General features: G+C 45.7%; 1 protein-coding gene across 6 annotated transcripts in view; it reads left to right on the top strand.

Annotated features, from left to right (window-relative positions):
- Window positions 1-6558: 6558 nt before the first annotated feature.
- The window catches only part of WDFY3 (WD repeat and FYVE domain containing 3), a 135340-nt gene continuing 122036 nt past the window's right edge, over window positions 6559-19862 (top strand). For all 6 annotated transcript variants that reach the window (XM_072336744.1, XM_072336741.1, XM_072336743.1 and 3 more), the window contains exon 1: window positions 6559-6921. The gene's annotated coding sequence lies outside the window, so the exon portion shown is untranslated. The remainder of the gene's footprint in view (window positions 6922-19862) is intronic.

Here is a 19862-nt window from a genome sequence, read left to right as displayed (position 1 = left end):
GGTGTTGAACCAACCAGCGCCTTCTAAGGAAGCCACCTGATGCTCTATCCAAGAGATCAGTGTGCGTTCACAGACCAAAACAAAGGAAATGTGAGGGACAGATGATACGTTGCCAGAATTAGCCATTGCCACACCAAGTACACATCAGGCACAGGACTTGCCTCGGTTCACCAACCTGAAATTCAAGTTGGCTATTCTGGGCTCACATGCTTTTAATGATGGTGTGTTAATGTCTCCTTCAGCTTTGGGCATGACCTTTCTGAGCTGGCTACTTCTGTTTCTCACCTTCATTGAGCCAAAAAACAGCTGTTTGTGGGAATTTTAGGGAGGGAGTACGAGGGACAGAACAGATGAAAGGTTTTCTGTATTAATTGATATTAATACAATATAAAAGGCCCAGGTAATTTGAATACTCCGGCCTACTCACCCAAAGTGCTGTCTTTTTTTTTTCTACTTGGAGGCTGAGGGTTTGTAGAAAACCATGTTCTGTTTGAAAGGAAGTGCTCCTTCAACACTGCAACTTGAAGGGAGATTGACAACATGGCTTGCGGTTAACAAGGCTGCCACAGGCACTGACAAGATTTGTCACTGTTTCTGAAAACTACCCTTATATGACATGGCTAATAATATTAGAAAAGCTTCAAGTTATGTCATTTGTTCATGAGCAGGGACTGTCAAAGAAATTACAACTTCTCCACGGGAAGCTATGCATGCATCTAAAAGCTCCAGACTTGCGCTGTGTATCCACAAGCAATTCTGGTGATGTTGAAGAGAAAGCAACTCCAAGTTCTTGCAGCACAACACCAGTAATACAAGGATTGAGTTCCACAAGAAATTAGTTTTGTAAGATCAAATGTACGTAGCGTGGCAGTAAAAAAAAACTAAGGCTAGGAATTAAGTGGAGGGAGGGTCTTAGCATTATTAGAATTAGTTATTATTATTATTTTTTTTTAATATTTATGAAGAATTCAGATAATTAATCTGCCCCAAATGCTTGACAGGAGTGTGTACATGCCTGGCCAGTGGGCTTCAGTCATGGTCTGCGGCTACGCATAACAAAATCTGTGACGGCAAAATATCTTCTTGTACCAATAGCTCCTGTGAGGAGAAGGTGAGTTCTGAGTTTGTGCCCTGATTGATCAGGTGCTATAGGTGAAGTGGGAGAGTACATATTATGGCAGGCGTTGTAAGAGAGGCCCTTTAGTTACAGCTTCAGAAATACCTTTTCTTGGGTCATGAATATGTTCCTTTGCCTGGGTGCTATGCAGAAGTGTGCAAGAAATGGTTTGGAAGAGTTTGGAGTGCTGTGGGTTACTTGGTGAACTTGAAGGCATTCTACAAGTAGAGCATCTTCCTGGGAAATAGAGGGTGGTGTGGAGCTTGTTTTTTGGGAGGAGAGGGTGGCAGGCCTGTGGTTTTGTAACTGCTGTGTTCCCAAAATGGTGCTTCTATAAATAAATAACAGAACCTGTTTCACATGGTTTTCTTCCAGCGGGAAGCTGCCCTGTGGACCTTGGGATTTTCCTGTTCCTAGTCAAGGGGGAAACAAATGTAAGTTCACAGAAAGAGCGTCTTTATTTCTGCTGTGTCTAGAATTGGGAAGTGTGTGTATATATATATGTGTGTATATATATTTTATTGGATCAGTCGCTTCATCCTCCCTAAGCTGCCATCATGGCTTTCTGTGAAAGCCTGTGAAAATAAAAATATCACAGACAAAAATAACGTTCTAAGTATGGAGTGTCTCAGTGCGTATTTGGCACATCCTCAGGCTGAATCAACAACAAGCAGAAACAAGCTGCTGTAAAGAGCGAATCAGAAGGAGAAATAGCCCGTGGTGTCTTCTGACATGAATCATAGAATCGCTAAGGTTGGAAGAGACCACTAAGATCACTGAGTCCAATAACCAACCCATCCCCACCATGACCACAAACTGCATCCCTCAGCCGCAAACCTGCTCTTTTCTGAGGTATATTCCAGGGGCTCAGAAGTTACAACAGTTTCTCTTCTGAGCAGACCAGCACACGGCACACCTTTCAGGCTGTGTGCTTTGGTATGTAGTGTTTGCCTTCATAAGAGCCTTCCATAAGCTGTGCGGAGGAACGATGCCTTTAACCAACACAAAGACATCCCGAGCTCTGTGGGGCGGAACCAGCAGCGTTTAGATGGCTGTAAGTGATGCACACCACCACGACAAACGTTTCTTTCCCTGAGGCACCAGATGGCAGCATTTTTCCTCTCTCAAAGTGTGATCTCCTCCTCTCAGATTCACTTTCTGGGACCACCGCACATGGCTGCGTGGCTGAGGAAGCCACAAAGGCCTCAGCTGAACAGAACCCTCTCTGTCATCACCTGCTTTGTGGGAACCCTTCGGTCACACAGCCCTAAGCCCTACTTTTCCCCCTCACTCTCGTGTCCTTACTCGTAAAAGCAGTGCTGCTTTACCATTGCTTTTTGTCACAGAAACAAAAAAAAGTCATCCATGTCAGCTGCAGCGAGCTCTGTTTCTAAGTCACTCACCTTTGGCCTGCAGCACTGTGGGACAAATGTGTTTTTGTTGTATGACTTACAGTTTCGGTGGACAGCAGAAGAAAGGCTGTTTATCCACAAAAGGGATGGGTTGGCCCCAAGGGCTGAGGGTGGAGCAGCTCTGGCTTGCTTTCTTTTTTTTCCTGTCCATGTTCCTCTGTGGGCTGTGGCTGTATCTGCTGCGGTTACTTGTTCTGTCACTGCTTTACAGATGCTATGAGCTCACCGGTGGACAATCTGTGGGCTCTTTAACTTCTGACCAGCAGCCAGTTGTTTTGCTAAAGAACTTGTGACAAGGGATTTTCTAATTGTTCAGCTTTCAGCCCAATCCAGTGGGTGTGCCCTAGGATGGAGAGGCAGCGGTGGACCCTTCTCAACCCCACCCTTCTTACTGAGTACCATAATTTCATCTATAAACAGGCGAGAGGGAGGGCAGAGTGTTCCTCAAAGCGAGCCATAAGAATCCTGTACAATGAAAGCACTGCCCATTGGTTTCAGCTCATTCATGCAAACAGGGCGGACTCAGCTTTACTGCCCAAGATAGGCAAAATATGTGCAATAGAAATATACTGGAAATTCACCTGAAGGCTGAGTAGAATTTCATCACTTCAAGTCAGTCATACAGGTATCACCTTCCTTTTAAATAAAGAAGATAAATGTTTTTCAGTGTATCTCCATGGCTTATAAAGATCAGCGCGATTCCTTATGTGCGGTTGCTTTACAAAGTGGAAAACAAACCCCATTTTGTTGGTCTAATTATAGCTCTGTAGTGACTAACTAACACCTTCTCTGAGAAACAGTTGCCTGTGATGAGCTTTGCAACAAGAGAGATGTTGAGATGGTTTAATTAAAAAAGCATCTGATATCTATCAGTATGGATTATTACAGCTTGGCATTGTTTATTTTGGAGCTGTGATAACTGACCAAAACATAGGGTCTATGAATAGGAATGCAAGGAGGGATTAAGCACACAAGAGAGAAGGGTAAAGGAAAGAACTAAAGCAATATAATTTGGCATGCAGCAAATGTTAGATGTGGTGTACAGCTGTCTGTGCAATTCCCACTGCTCTCTCAGAGGATTTCTGTGATTTCCCACTAAGGTATCTCTGCTGATAGAGACTTAGGAACAGCTCCATCTCTGTAAGCTTTGATTCTTAGTACAGCTGGTAAGATAGATGTGTTAATCCTTTACATATGAAAGATGCAAGTTTCCTCCTACACATACATTACAGAGAGAAGATTTGTTTGTTTTATGATGGGTAACTGCTGTGTACTGTTCGCTGTCTCTATCTTGCATAGTAAGTGAAATTACTGTAGAAACAAGCTGATTAAATCTGAGATTCCCCTTGCTGCAGTCCAGAATGAAAATATACCCAAAGGGGACAAATTCTGCCTGGTAGTACATAGAGCTTTTTGGCTTCTAGACTGCCATGACATACTGATAAAGGAGAAGGTACTCTTATAAACACCTGGCTTGCCGGGAAACATGCATATACACTTCCTATGGAATGAGATGCGGTTCTCGGTGGTTTTGTAGCACCAACAGCCGCTCTACCAACTTTCATCTTGGCCTTCCCTCAAGGGGGGAGGATTGGTTCAGCCTGGTACAGACACAGGGCTGCTTTTCCTTGTGTGTATCCATTATTCCATGGTGTATGCGACATATCGGGGAGTGCTGTCAAAAGGAAGATGTTGCAAACAAATTGGTGGTGTCATATTCTGATCCTCTGCATTTTCTATTCAGTAGCATTTCTCACATGGCCTCGGCCATCCCTATTTCACACAGAAAGCAGTGGCTGTTATTACCTTTTGCGTACAACTTGGGATGAGGAGGCTGAGAAAAATGGGTGTGCTGAGAGAAACTGGTTGAGGAAGAGGTTAAAAAGCCCCCAAAGTGGGTGAAAGTAGGCAAAAGTAGACACGATGTTATACATGCGACATAAAGTCCCCTTTTTTTGCAGGTACAGAGTGCTGAGTGTTTAAGAGCTGGTACTGATTGTACTACAGTTGTTGTACGAGGGCTGTAACTGGTATACCAGGCATAATTTCTCTCATGGTGCTTATTGTTCATTGGTTATCCTGCACACAAACAATGCAGGCACTGTAACAGACCCGCGGGCTGCATTCCAACACAAGTCATTAGCTCAGGCAGGTCTCCTGAATTGGTCTAAATTTTGCTCCTGTTGATGCAGTGAGTGTAGGGATATACTTCTAATGAGTAAAGGTGGGGTTACGTTGTGTAGACAAGAATGTTATTAGCTTGTCCTTGTCCTTCCTTTTACTTTTTAGTCACGTGGGGTGGTTTTCTTTTTATTTCATTGTTTGGGTAATATTTTCATCTTCAGTGAGCACATATTTTGTCTCCTTAGGAATCACAGAGTAGAATCATAAAACCATAGAATGGCTTAGGTTGGAGGAGACCTTAAAGCCCACCTGCCTCAACCCCCTGCCGTGGTCTGGCTGCCTCTCACATCAGGCTGCCCAGAGCCCCATCCAACCTGACCTCCATCTCCAGGGATGGACGGGGCATCCACAGCTTCTCTGGGCAGCCTGAGCCAGGACCTCACTGCCTTCAGGAGCTGAGGGCTTGTCTCAGACATCCATAAGTCCTAAACAGAGATCTCTTCTACATAAATAAGAATGAGGTGAAAAGTTGTATAGCAGTGAGTACAAATCATAGATTCATAGCATCGGTAAAGTTGGAACAGAGCTCTGAGGTCATCTTGTCCATCCGTTGACCCATGACATTGTTAAAATACTAGATAGAATGGCATTTTTGATATTAATGTCCAGCATTGGAAGATGGGGTAAAAGGCATAGACTCCCTTTGTCCTCAGGTGCCCAGCTTCACTTAATAAGATGTGATACCATAGGCAAGAGGCAATTTTATTGTGTTCATTTACCCGTGAAACACACAGGCCCTTCGTGCTCTGCATGTTAGTTCTCGTTGCATTTACCCCTGCAGCCATTCTCCAAACTGCTCAGTCCCTTCAGTGAGGGCTTTGGAAAGAGATTTTGTAAATGAAAAAGCCAACTGCTGGAAGGCAAACTGTTGTGAATAGCTGATGTCTTGAAGGAAGCGAGTTTGCAGTTGATGGAAGAAGGCAGAAGGGCTAATGGACACAGGCGTGGATGTACCTTTGTACCCTTCCCATGAGGTGTGGGTGGGTGAAGGTTGCCCCATGGTGGCAGTGACCCTGTACTTGCTGTGTCTAGCCAATGTTTGCATGGGTTATGTGTCTAGCTGGCATGAAGGAGTCCTTTAGCTGTAGGGAATGTATTAGGAAAAAAGTGACTATCTCTGCATTCCAGCATCAGAACCGTAGGGATGACAGCATAAATCATGGGATCATTAAGGCTGGAAAAGACCTCTGAGATCATCAAATCCAACGGTAGCCCTCAGTGCCACATCTCCAAGTTTCCTGAATGCTTCCAGCCTGTGCCAATGTATCACCAGTGTATCAGAGTAGAAATGTTTCCTAATACCCGACCCGAACCTTCTCTGCTGCAACTTGATGCCATTCCCTGATGCACCGTCCCTTTTGTGCACCGCAGCGGGGTCACCCGTTGGGCTTCCACTCAGTGACCAAAGGCAACGGGAGAGCCTCGGGCTCCACGAAAGGAAGGTCCCTTCCTCCTGTCCCGTGTTGGCAGCGCTCCGTTCTCCTCAGGGCACGGCGCATTGAGCGGCGGTGGGTGCCTGCCGGGCGGATCTTTGTCTGAGGAAAGGGAAGGCGCAGAGCCTTCCGCGGGACTCCAAGGGAAAGCCAAACTACTAAAACCCAGCATAATTGTTAATAATAATAATAGTGATAATTATTATTTTTTAATAAACCACCACCGACGGAGCAGAGGTGAGCGCGCTGTGCCTGCGCTCCCTGAGGGGTCGCTCCCTCCTCCCGCCATTCCCCACCCGGTCTCCTCAGGTGGCCGCGCCGGGCCGGGGCCGCGAGAGCCAGCCGGGAGGAGGAGGAGGAGGAGCGGAGGGAGGAGGCAGCCGGGCGGGGAGGGGGCATTCTGCGCCGCGGAGGAGGAGGAGGACTAAGATGGCCACCAGCCGCCGCGGGGAGCGGCCCCGCTCCCCCCGCCCCGCCTCGCGCGGCCCTCCCGGTTCGGCCCGGCCTTGATGGGACCGGAACGACCCCGCGGCCAGGACGCTGCAGCGGCGGCGGCGCCTCCCGCCGGAGCCCTCCCGGGCCTCAGCGGGGGAGCCGCCCTCCCGGCCCGGCCCGCACCGCCCCGCCGCGGCCACCCGCTCGCCTGACCCCCGGCGCCGCGCCCGCGGAGCGAAAGAAGCGAAGAGCGGAGAGGGGCCGCCCGCCCGCCGCCCTCTCCCCCGCCCCGGCGGGCCGGGCCGGCCGTAGCGGCCCCGCGAGAGCTCATCGCCTCCCGGTGAGTGCCCACCGCCCTCGACCGGGCCCCGCCGCTTTGTCGCTCCGCCGCAGGCCCTGTCGTGCTGCGGGGGTGCCGTGCGGGCTTAGGGGGGGTGGCCCGGCAGGTGCCTTATGGTAGTCCATCACGGCCGTCGCGTTCTCTATTTTGTATGGATTTATTTCCAGCGGCCCTTCTCAACGCGCGGGCCCCGCCGGAGCCCGGCCTGGCGGAGCTCTGAGGGAGCCCGGCGGCCTTTGTTGTTCCCGGGCAGGCGAGGGCCGGGCCGGGCGGCCTTCCCGCAGGCACCTGCTGTGGGCGGCCGGGATTCATCGTCGTCTTCGTCACAGCGTAGTTTATTTATTTTGTCCGTGGTCTCCGACCCAGCGGCGGTTCTCACCTTGAGGGATGAGGGCCGTGGCTCCCAGCTGGGGCTGGGGATGGCCCTCCCAGCTGGGGCTGGGGATGTCGGCGTGAAGAGAGAGATGGAGGCAGGCGGCAGTGCAGAAGGATAAATGTGCTTATTTTCAGCTGTGGTTTCGTGAGTGGCCTACCTGCCTTTTTGTGTGTTTAACAAGAGTAACTCCCAGAAGGATTCCTCTGTGAACCAGTGAGCCCTGGGCTTATTTTTCTGGCTGGGTTTTGGTTAGTTGGCAGTGTAGTTCTGTGTATACTAGGTCATTATATTTCACCGTGGAATATGCTAGGTTTCCTGTTAGGAAAGGTAGATGTTACATGTTGCATTAGTAGGCACAATTGGCTAGTACATCAGCTCAGCCTGTGAGCCATGTGGCTGCTCTGTGCCCATGCGTGCCTTGGGTACAGTTGTGTGACACCTCCCCAGGGACCATTCCACTCAGAGGTGGCCTCAGAGGGCTCCTGTCGTGTTGGGTTTCAGCATCACATCCCCCCAACCTGGGCTGGTTCTGCAGGGAGCTGTCCTGATGGCATCGTGACATGTTTTGTGCATCTGTGGCATGTTTTGGTGCCAAGGCAGGTGTATCTCAAGCAGCAGCACTGTGGGGGTGGCTGTGTGCACAGTGTGCATGAACTGGCGTTTGTGCGGTATCTCACGTGTCCTACAGCGTGTGGATACGCTTGTAGCATTCACAAACATGGAGTGTGTTCATCACTTCATGAGTTGGTCAATCTCAATAAGACAAGCGCCTCCTTCCCTATGCTGTTAGGCTATAGACAGGCATGTTTATAAAGCAGAATACTTTGTAGAGATCCCAGCCTTGGTGCTAGAAACATGAAGCCCCGTTAATATTGCATCTGCACAGTGATCCTGGTAACGAAGTGCTGGCAGTCCAGCTCCAGGTACAAGTTTGGATCACGAAGGGTATTTCTGTGCTGTTTGCTGTGAATCCGTATAGTTCAGCTGGAGCCAGCTCTGCAATACTGAATGCTGGGGACAGCAAAATATTTTGAGTAGAAGAATGCCTGAAATATCTGTGGTGCTAGAACAGACTCGCAGTGAGTGGTGTTCTTCAGTTCGGTGTGTATTTGCTGGGAAGTGGACCTGTTTGTGTTTCCAATTTGCCCAACAGTTTTAGGCTGCTGAGCTGGGAGTAACACTGTAGTATGGCTGGGGTTATATGGCACTTCTTAGCGAGCTGATCATCTATTCAGCTGAGTGAAGCTAGTTAGTCACAGTGCTGCTGTGATACTTAATAGCTTCAACACTCTTATAGAAATGCATTGCAGCGTTTCTATCTCAAGGCTTATATGAGTTAGCCCTTCTGGTAAATTGTTTCCTCATTTGCAGTTCTGTGCCCTGAGATCAGCTGCCTCATAGTGATGCGTTGCATCACTGCAAGGGCAAACTTGCCTTCAGAACAGTAATGGAAAGATGCTAAGTAAAAAAAGAAAAATATTTCTTGTTATTTTCAACCTGGAAATAACAGCTGTAATTCAGAAAGCTGCATTGTTTCATCTTGCTACCTGGGTCAGCTGAGAAGGTACCTCAGCGGTCTCCCTACATAGCTCTGGGTCACTGGAGCATGACTGCCAGCAGCAGTGTACATGGCACCCAGCTCTTTGGGATGTGTAGATGCTTGTTGCTGTTGGAAGACTTAAGCAACGTATTTCATACCTGCAAGCCTTACTTCATCTATTTCATAGTTTTCTTCCAGTGCTCAGTTGTATTTCTTAGCGTGTGGAAGACTGCTGGGCTGAGTACTGTGTGGAGATGATGGTGAGTGTGGATGGATGTTGGTTTCCTGTTGGAAATACTCAAGGCTGTCATGAGGCTGTTTAGAAGCAGAGTTTGAGCACAGTGTTGTGCCTCCCAGATGCTGCTGTCAGATGTTTTGTACCGTCGGGTCGTGGGGGTTCACCTCAGTTTCTGAAAGTCTGCTGAGCAGAACTGTGTGAAGGAACGCAAATGGTCGGTCCCTCATTGCTAAAGTGCTGCAGGGTAATTCTGCGGATGCCGACTGGCCGTTCTGTTCGTGTTTGTGAGGGATTTAAAGTTCCTATTGCAAAATACTGGAAATATTGGCTCAGCAGCGGCCTCTGACTTGCAGGACTTCCTGCTCTAAGGAAGTCTTATATCATCTGCCCAAAATAAACAGATTTTGGGGAGGAGGAGCTGGACTACTATACAATTTAATGTGAGAAACCACATATCTTGCTTCTGATTTACCCCCCAGTGCTCACCTTTCTGATAGAATTGTGGAAGTCTCTTTTTGCAAAGTGAGAATGTAATAAAACCTGCATTTTGAAATGGTAAACTGAATGCCATCGGGCCATAATACATGTATGCACATGGGGAAATAAAACAGTTGATTTTTGCATGGTTTTGTCTTGAAGCTTTTAGTTCACCGTGGTTTTCTTTTGTTGTCGTTGTCGTTGGTAGGTGGTAGTTGAAATGTCCAGCTCATGACAAATGCTTGCGTTGTTTCTTTCTTTGAATTGTTGGCAATGCTGTTTTATTTTCAGAAAAGACTTGCTTTGTTACATAGGGACCCTGAAGGAACTGCAACAGGATGTCTCTTTAACTCAGTGTTTTGTGCTCATCTCGGAATAAGCAGTCTCACTCATGGATCTGCTGGTGTCTTCCACTGAAAGCTCCACCTCCTGATGCTGGACCTCTCACACCTTGCCCAGGCTGGGTAGCAGAGGCAGGGCGTTGTTATGAGGCTCCTGTGCACACTGGGGTTGGTTGGCTGTCCCACGGGCAGTGCTGCCGCTTTCTCTATTCCTGTCTCCCTCCCACGTTTTCTCATTTCTCTTCTGAGCAGGAACACGTGATTGATGTGACTCCTGAAGTGATGCTGGTGTTTTGGGAGTCTTGAATAATGGCAGGGGGCTCTTTCGTCTTGTATACGGATATATGTTTTTTCACCCTTCTCATTGAGCAAAATTGAGGCTGCGGCAGTAGGACTGACCGTGTTGGAACTGGGAGAAATACTGTTTGCTATTTAGGTGGAATTAGATTGTTCCAGTGAGAACCGGACACCACCTTGGGTCCTTTTCTTTTAAGGGAAAATGGTATTGGTTGCTTTGTTCTTTCTGGTGTTTTGTCAACTTCCCTAACAGGATTCAGCCTCTCTTAAGCATGTAACTGCTAATGCCCTTGTTGTATCACAGAGTAGTAACAGATTTGCAGGATTGGCTGTACCACGTCTAATAAGTATCTTCCAAACTTGCAAAAGCGATAGAGCGCTATTGTGCCAGGGAAGAGTGAGCTGCATAAAGTGAACAGCAAGGTCATACTGAGTGCTATGAAAGCACGTGGCTTTACATTTTTGGGTGGCCATTAAGGAATAAAAGAGAGTGATGATGTGGATGCATCTTAATTATAACAATGAGACGTGCATTAAGAGAATGCTTAATCTCTGACTTCTGCAAACGCTGTTATTATTTGCATGTGATGCATTGTGTTACAATGCGTTTATTACAAGGAAGGAGCATTGAGCAGGTTGGTCAACTTGCTGTGTAGGCCATAATAAATCTGAAAAGAACTCAAAGAAGTGGATTTTCCAGATATTCTCATTTTGTCTCTTTCTCATGTACTCTAGAGGAATTGCATATTACTCTGAATTATGTAAGGGTTAAATCAGACATTTTCAGGCTGGGTGGGTATATGGCAGTTGCACACCCAGTCAGATGCTTTACAGCTTAGTTTTGCCCCCTGTATCTTCCTGACACATTGTTCTAATATCTTGGTAGCTGGTGAAAGAAGTTATTCCCTTTCTTGAACCATCCATTTCCTTCCTAGTGACCATGCATGTCTGTCTGAGGCTCTGTGGTGAGCTGCTTCAGAGTAGGGGCTGAATTTCAGTGTTTACCTCAAAGGAGCAAATTAGGAAATACATAAGCATAGAACTCACAGCACTGCCAGTAGCCAGAAGTTCCATACTGTCTAGCAGTGAAATACAGCCCCATGTTTTACTTTGGTGTTCTCTGGGGTCTCCTGTTTTCTGAAACAGCGTGACTGCAGTCAGAAGGTGGATGGAAGCTCTTGAGCAAAGTGTGCTCCCAACTTTGGCTTTCAGTGCTGGACTTTGCATTGGGTGCACTGGGCATTATGGAGTGCAGTTTGTTTCTTATTCCTGAGTAGCTCAACTTGAATTGTCTCGCTGTTACTTTTCTTTGGTGTCACTGCGCCAGGTGGAGTGTGCTTTATGTTCTTACGTTTCCAGGTGTGTTTGTTCCTTTTAAATGAAGATATATTAAAATCTCACAGTGGTTGGAAGCAAAGTGACTTGTTCTTTATGAAGCAGCAGCTGACGGTGTGTTTCTTCAGCAAGCAGACTGAGCTTGGGTGCTGTTTTGAGCAGGTGTCACCTGCTGCTCCCAGCTCTGTCTGAAAACCCAAACTTAAACTAAACTACAATAGAAAGGGAGGCAGTGCATGCACTGTGGGCCTTCTGAAGTTTGATTTTGGCTATTTGGCACTGTGAGTATATCCCTTACTTGTATCATTTGATACTGTGGGAATAGAGAGAGAGAAATTGCAGGGCTAGGAAAACCCCTGGGGTGCCCAGAAAGTATGTAGTATATTTAAAAGGGAAAAAATGCATACCAGGAGACTGCTTGCGCTTTTCAGTGAAAAAGATGACAAAATATCACCTTTGCTTGCAAAGAGAACTTTTAAACGAGTGATTTCTAGTGCTCAGATGATGGAAAATCCCAAAAGGAAGAGGAATGGATACCTGAGGGAGAATAAAGGTAGTCAAGAAGGTGAATCAGATGGAAGTGTGCTTGTCATGGTCAGTGCCAGCCCCTGTCTGAGATGCATCCCGCTGTGTGCTGCTGTGTGCTTTGAGTGGTTTGCAGTGGGCCTGTTGCTGGTGGGTTCTCCATTGACATTTGACTTCATGTTACAGAGGCTTCTGAGGCAATGGGAGTGTTTGCTGTTCCTGGACCCAGTGTGCAGGGAGATTGGAAGGGCAGATGTTGTGTGGAATTACTGTGTCGTGCTCAGAAATGATCTGCCTTCCCCCACCATGTCGGTTTGTTTTAATGCCAGAAGCTTTTGAAGCTTTGTGGGGTGGCAGAGGGCGAGCTTTAGTGGTCTGATCCGGGAACAGGAAAGAACACTTTCATTGCAGGCTGACAATATAACAGCTGTCTGCTGCTCTTGTGCCAAGCCTCACCTCCATACCATTCAGAATGCCATTTGTGGTCCTCGGCCTCCTCTCTGCAATTGCTCTCTTGCCCAGATCGACTAACTACTAATGGCATTTTATGGAGGTCCTCATATCTTCACTTGAGAGCCAGGGCTGAGATGGAGGCCTCGCTTTCTATTTGCATGAGTGCTCGCAGAACAGAATGTACCACATGGAAGAATGACAGAGCGATTGGAATGTGTTTCTTAATGTAAAACCTGGGTGTTCTTGGGGTTGCTAGCCTAAGAGTTCTAATGTCAGCAAGCCGACCTGCAGCTGTGGTGCTTTGAAAGCTATTGCATAAATATATTATACAGGTGTGGAATAAATTAATTTGCTTTTAGGCTTCTGAGCCTTGAGCGTGCAGTTTGTGCTTGGTAATACATGCAAACTGTGTTTTCAACTGAGAGTTGAAACAGGTTTGAAATATTCATGTGGCAGAATGCTAGGAGTTGGGTGTCACAACTGTTAGGAGATGGAGAAGGATATGATCAGAGCTGGCAATAGCCTTGTTGTTGATTTCCTCTCTGACAAAGTAAGTTCATTGTATTTGTGAGTTTTGTTAGGTTTGCAGAAGAAACGAAGCATCTCTGACCCGCCTGAAGTAAGCAGTCCTTATAAACAGGTTATGAAATAGGTAGGTAGGTAGGTTCCATACCACCATCGAGACGCTGATGCTCGAGTTTGGGGCCATGTGGCAGTGAGGTACAACAGAAACGTAAAAACAAAATCTCCATGGATACAACTGAAAAGGATACCCATTGTCTTGTTAATTAGGTTTGCAAAAGTTTCACTGTTCTGAACATTTAGGATAAGCAGTTAGGATAGCACGGAAAGTTGGATTCAGATTTTGAGCGGGTCCTGAGATAGAGAGGAGGTTCCTCCTTCAACTTCTCAGTGTTCTGGAGTTGGAAGGTGCAGCAGCACTACCTCTGGTTGACCATAGCAGTTTTTGGAGCCAGCAGTACTTCACTTTGATTCTTGCTGGCAACATGACCATATATTCAGGGGGAAAAAGTGGATTCCTTGCTGCCGGCTAGAAGTTCTTTGCCATTCCTCTGGTTGGCATAGCCCAGCAACCAGTTACATACATAAAGCTACTGTTACATAATAAAGCTATGATCTGGTTTTATTTCAGTACAACGCGTACATATGTGCTTCAGATGCACACACAGTTCTGAGCAATTGATGCTTATTTAAATAAAGGAAGTGTTTATTTACAAATTGTGTCCTTGGAAGAATGTTTTCCACCAAACTATGCTTGTCTTTAAATATATAATTATATGTATAGATATATACTTATATATATAAATTAGTGAGATATGGAATGCATTCCTCCCATATAGTTGCTGTTCCTCTGAAACACAGAATATAGCAAGGTGAGGCCTGAGCTTCCTTTGGCACAGGCAGAATACGTTTGGAAGACAGACTTCCCCCGTCCTTCCTGCTTGTGCTCTTTGACATCATTGTTTAGAAAAGAGGAGGAGTGGGGCTGTTCTCACAGCCTGTTTGTAGAGGCTGTCTGCAGAAACTTTAACTGGAAAGATATGAGGAGCACAATGTGCAAGACTGAGCTTATCTCAATTGCTTTTAAGAATGAAGTGATAATATTGTTAGTAGCTGTTCCCCTTGTGCAGAGTTTGGTTCAGGCCTGTGCTTTAGCATTACACTGAGGGTTGTGGTGAAGCAGCAGAGACCCTGATGAGCTGTGCTTGTGTTCTGGTCATGTTCCTTCTCTGAACTCTACTTTGGAGTGGGAAAGTGGGGAGGTTTCTATGCCTCAGGCACTTCAGAGTCAGTGGCCACTGGAATACATCTTTTGGTTTTGGTTCACTTTCCAGTAGCTCCACAGTAACGATAATGAGGACAGTAAGATCCTTTGTTATGTGCTGGATGATGGAAATAGTGGATACTATAAAGTCACTGTGTGTCACAGTGGGATCTGTACCTGATCTGAAGCTCTCTTTTGTGTGTTGGGAATAAGCAGTTTTGGGCTGCCTCTGTTCCTTCCCAGCAGATGCTAATAGAAGCTCCCTAAAAGTCAGCACATTTGAAGGGCTCCTCCTTTGTCCAGGGGATGGTCGATTGCTTTTGTGAACTTAAGCAAATTGGCTATAAACAGTATATGTCCTTTGACCTTTCTACTTTGCTTGCAGTATATGTTCAAGGGGACAAGCTCATAGTTAATCAGTAAGGGGCGAAGGGGAAAGGAGTTCTGTTGGAAATACTCCAACTTGACTGGAAGTTGGGAATTAACTTGAAAAATAGAACCAAGAACATTGGCTTTGCAAGGCATTCCGTAGTGTCTGGATTTTAAGAAATCTCTGAATAATCCGGGCTTGTAGCAGAACTGTCTTGCTCGGGATTTATGGATGGTTTTGGTGGTTCAGAAGGGAAAATGAAAAGCACGGTATGCTCACGGTGATGTTTTCATGTTAATGTATGGAAATACTTCAGCAGTTTCTGCAGACAAATAGCTTTGTGCACATGAATGAAAAATAGAGGCTTGATTAAAAACCTTAATTCTTTCTGTTATCTTCTCAGTACTACAAGTATTGCTGCCATTTACATACATTGGACTAAAGGGATTTGTCTGCAGATACCTTGAAGAATCTTGTAAAAGTGTTTTGCCAAGAGTTCTTGGCCTTTTTCCTTTCGCTCTTGTGTCAGTGGCTGTTTACATGGCCGTGGCCAGTTAACAAGTAAAATCCAGCAATAAAAAGTAAAACTAGCAGAATAAATCTCTTCCCTCCTCCAGTTTCTTTGGTAATGACAATTAGGTATTTTTGTAGGAGCCAAGCAGAAAAAGCAGTCTGGCAAACATGTTATAGGACTTTATTCTTTTGAAGTCTGTCAGTTGACTGTAACACGGAGTACTGGGTCAAAAAGTAAGTGTACTGTTCCCCTCCAGCTCTCTCATCAGCTGCTGTTAGAATAAAGCTTACACACATTGAACTGTGTCCAGAACGAAGAATGGCATTTGCTTTCTTTAGTGCTTAGAAATACTCATTTCCAGGCTTTGGGAATCAAGGAAAAATACGGCGTTGGCTACCAGTGATCTAACTGTGGCCACCAGCGAGAGGTTTGAAGGGTGGAGGAAGAAGAGCTTTTGTGGCTGGTGTATGCAATTGTTTGTCCATAGGGAAGGCTGCTGCCTAAGCAACCCATCTCCCCAGCGCATGAGGATTTATAGCCGAGCTTTTAAAGCTGTTGATTGGAGGTATGGCAGCGTTCATTGCATTCGGTGAAAGAATAATGCTTTTCCTTAATTATGGCAAACTCTGTGAGAGCAGTAGTGAGTTTTGTTACGTGTTTCTTCTGATTTATCTTTCCCACTTTCCATTTTCACTGTCTCCCTCTGCTATTTATAAACTGATGGTCAGAAGCAAGATAGATCTGTGCCTGATTTTTGTGCACTGTCTTAATGCCATTTCTTTCTTCTTCAGAGATATCCTGGTTGTCTCCTCTTCCCTTCCTTCTTTTTATTTTTATGCTTAAGTATTTTGACATCAGTGAGCTTCTCACTCTCTTCTATCCTGCTTTATAATGAGTGTTGCTGTGATGGGATTCCAAGAACGTAAGCATGTTTTGAACAGGGTTGGGAAGAACTGCTACAGCCGCACAGTGGGCTGGATGCTTGTGCTGAAAATGAAATGCCATCTCCAAACATGTTCCTCTTGGTAGTTTACCCTTACTTTCTGCTATTTGTTGTGCAGGGTCTCAGTCTGTATCTTGAAGTGTTTGCTGTACATCTTGATCAATAAGTAGCCCGGTGTAAGTTACAGCCTTTTCAATAAAAGGTGTGGAAAAGGGAGAGGGGTGAAACAAAGGACCAAAAGCATCTAAGTTTCAGGAATGGATCTGCAAATATGTGACACCTTGTCACTCTCTGCAGTGTCCCTTCCTAGCTGAAAGCAACTGCCTTATGAAGGATCTGGCACTTGGATGATTGTAATAGTTCCTACAGAAAGATGAGTGGCTATTTTTCCACATAAACACAACATTATCACTGCACTGCTCCTGGCAGCTTTTAGTGGAGTGGAAATGTCTTCTGCTGTGTGAGTGCGTCTGTGCTGGGAGAACCCCCCGTGGTTGGTTATCTGTCCCATTGGCTCATTGTCGCTCTCCTGAGTCTAATTGCCAGAGTGAAAGAGAGTTTGCTTCCCTTCCTGGGCACGGCGTGATACTGTTGTGTGCTCATTTCCAGAGCCCTGTGCTGTACAGATAACCATTTGCATACGGAGAAGGTAACCTAACCCAGTTACTTTTGAACTTTTTCTTGCCCTTCAGTAATAGTCTTACCTCTCAGTGTTAAAAACAAAACAAAACAAAAAACAATGAAAAGAAACCAAGACCACTCATTAAAGTGATTGATAGTCGTTATTTGTATTCAAAGTGCCTTCTTCAGCTTTACATCCTGCAAGAATGTCAGTGTTGCATGCAGAGTAACATTTCTTGTCTGCTCTAGCCCTCCCCCTTTGGCTGCTTGGGTCTGTGCCCTTTGCAGCCTGACTGCCTTCTTCCCATGCATGCAGCTGTACGTTTGGCTGTACTGCAGTGGATGATGTTAGAAGGTGCCTTGTTCCTGAAGAGATCCAAAGAGCTTGCTCCATTAGCAGCCAGGTGTTGTTATCTATCCGGTATATTTAACCAGGTAGGCTAGTGGAGTGTGTGAATGGCTTCTGTTGGTTATTGTTTGTATTGGCTCACTGACCTAGTGTGCTTTTAATATGATTAAAGGAAAGTTGCTGAGCTGATGATATCAGTGTAATGATGCTGAGCAGGATGTGCTTGCTTGGGTAGGCAATGGCTGTACCTGTGTTAGGAGGCTGTGTTCATCTCAAGCCAAACAATTTAATGAAGTGGATGAGATAGTAAATAGAAATGTCTTTTAGAAAGGAGTCTGTAAAATCTGAACTACAGAGCAGTAATGTCGCAGAGCTTGGTCTTGAATTTCTTTTTGGTTTCCACTCTGCTGGTTGTATTGTCAGTGGGGCAGAGAGTGCTGGAGGAAGCACTGTGTGCTGAAGCAGCTTTTGGAAGGCTGATTCCCTTCTGACCCTCTGACAGAACCTGTGCTGGCAGACTTGCAAGCTGAGGAAAATGGTGCTGCGGTTCTGTGAGATTCATTTTCTCTCACCATCTTTCAGCCAGAAAAATAGCTGTAGCTGGCCTGTTTGGGCTTGCACTGAGCTTTTGGCCCCTCCTCTCTCATCAGAGGAAAATGTTTTAGAATTTGGGAAAGGAATATTTGCTTTCTGTCTTTGATGCTGTTTGGTCTTCTGCCATCTGGAGCTGTTATTCCTACTCCCATTTCCTTCATCTCAGAGGTCACTGATGTCCTGCCCCTTGTTTGCAGCCCCTCTTGGGCACATCTGGCCACACTGTTGAGTAATTGCGCTCAACAGAGGAGGAGGTGCTGTTTGAACATGCACCCTACTTACAGCAACATGATTAGAAGCTTTTCAGCTGCTTCCATGTGGTGTGTGGATGTGTCTGGACAGGCAGGGTAAAGGGTTCTGCCAGCTTGCCACTAGTAAGAGAATCCCATCTCTGCTCCACAGTTGGTGTTTCTCTTGTAGTGCCTGCTCCTTACATCTGCCATGTGCTCCTGGGAACATTTTAAATGGAATAAATGTATTATTTTGCCTTGCGTTTTGTTTTGTTTTAGTCTTCTGTTCTGCTCTTGCAAACAGCTTTGCTTGTGACCAAGCAAACAGGCTAAGGAGAGAGTTAGTGTGCTGGGATGCTGTTCTACCAGAGTGTTCATTTGTCCTTTATGCTGTTGTTTTTGCCATAATCTCAATTCTCTGCCCTTCAAAGAAAACTCTTTTTAAAAACTTCAGTGGGCTTTCAGCAGATCAGTTTATGATACAATCTATTGGTCTTTGGTTTTAAAACACACACTCTGGACCAAGGCCAAAATACTGCCTAGAGAAAGATTGCTATAGAGAATTCCTTCAGTGCCTTCCTATTAATGCTGCTCTCCAGAGCTCCTTGCCTGCTCCACAGCACAGGGAAGGTGGGCTGAGGCCCTGCCAAACACTCTTCTTTCCCTCCTGCCCTTCACCCTTTATTTTAATGTTTAAGTATGGAAATCTTATTCGTTATTCCTAAACATCAAAGGGAAAATGCAGCAAGCAATTAGGTGTTGTTTGTTTGTTTTCTGAATTGCTTCAGATGATTTGAGCTTATTTAACTCTGGGATTGCATTGACATCTCAAATTGTTTATGTGTATTTTTTCCTAAGACTGAAATCTTTTGCCATTACCTTTATTTCTGGCTATACAAGGACAGGTGAATTGTTATCAGTGCAGCAGTGGCAGAAGCAGGGAATCTGGAGCCATTTCCTTTGGCCCACAGGACTGGTGTATTGGTTGTAATATACAGATGGTAACAAATGTACAGAAGGAATAAGCAAAGGAAAACTCACCAGTGGTGGTGCCTTGGTTGAAGAAGCTGGGGCAGTCCACACTGGTGAGCAATCTCTAAGAGATGCTGCCTCAGTGGGAGTCAGCCCTTAAATAAGGTCTCAGAGGGGATGGAGTCGAGCTCCATCCCTTCCGGGAGCACAGCTACATCACTCTCACCTGTGCTCCCACAGCTGACCCCATACTTGCCTCAGCTGATTAATCAGAGGTTCAGGCTGTGATTACCAAACTCCCATACAACTGGCAATTGCTAAGTTTAAGTTCTGTTTTATACAGGATGCAGAAGACTTGCTTTTATTTTGGTGTGTTACTTCCCCAAATCATCCAGATATGGGGATGAGGTGAGGATGAAAGTTGTATGTTTATTTTGCTGTGCAGAGGAGTGGTAGTTGGAAGTTGACATGTTTAGGTAATAGAATGCTCATATTTGTGTTCTTATTAGATCAACACAGCGAGTTGGGATTTCCTAGAGCATGCTACTGACAAAAGCCTATCAGTGGTTTAAGTTGGAAAGCCAACAATTTTTGTTGTAATTCTTACTGATCTGTGCTATTGCTGCTTTTTTTTTTTTTTCCTCGTTTGTTTGAGAGGGTGGTATTCCTAAAGTGAATTTTAGGTTTATAACACAGAAATAGTCAGGATTGAACATGTGCATTTGAGCTTTTAGTAAATGAAGAGAATGGATTTTTTGGACCTTTGTGTCTGCAGGTGTGTAGTCTGACTTCTCTTTCTTGTCTGATGATGGAGCTCCATTTATCCTTCTGGATGCCAAACTTGCCGTGTCTCTTTTCTTTCTGTGTCATTTGTAGCTACTTTGCTCACAGTTCATCTGTTTTCTCAGTTCCTTCTCTTCTCTTCTGGTCTGCTCCTTTCTTTCCATCTCCCTTTGCAGAAGGAGATACTTTTAATTTAC

Source organism: Excalfactoria chinensis, chromosome 4 (genome assembly GCF_039878825.1).
Source record: "Excalfactoria chinensis isolate bCotChi1 chromosome 4, bCotChi1.hap2, whole genome shotgun sequence".
Classification (NCBI taxonomy): Eukaryota; Metazoa; Chordata; class Aves; order Galliformes; family Phasianidae; genus Excalfactoria; species Excalfactoria chinensis.
This window is presented reverse-complemented; position numbering and strand designations above follow the sequence as displayed.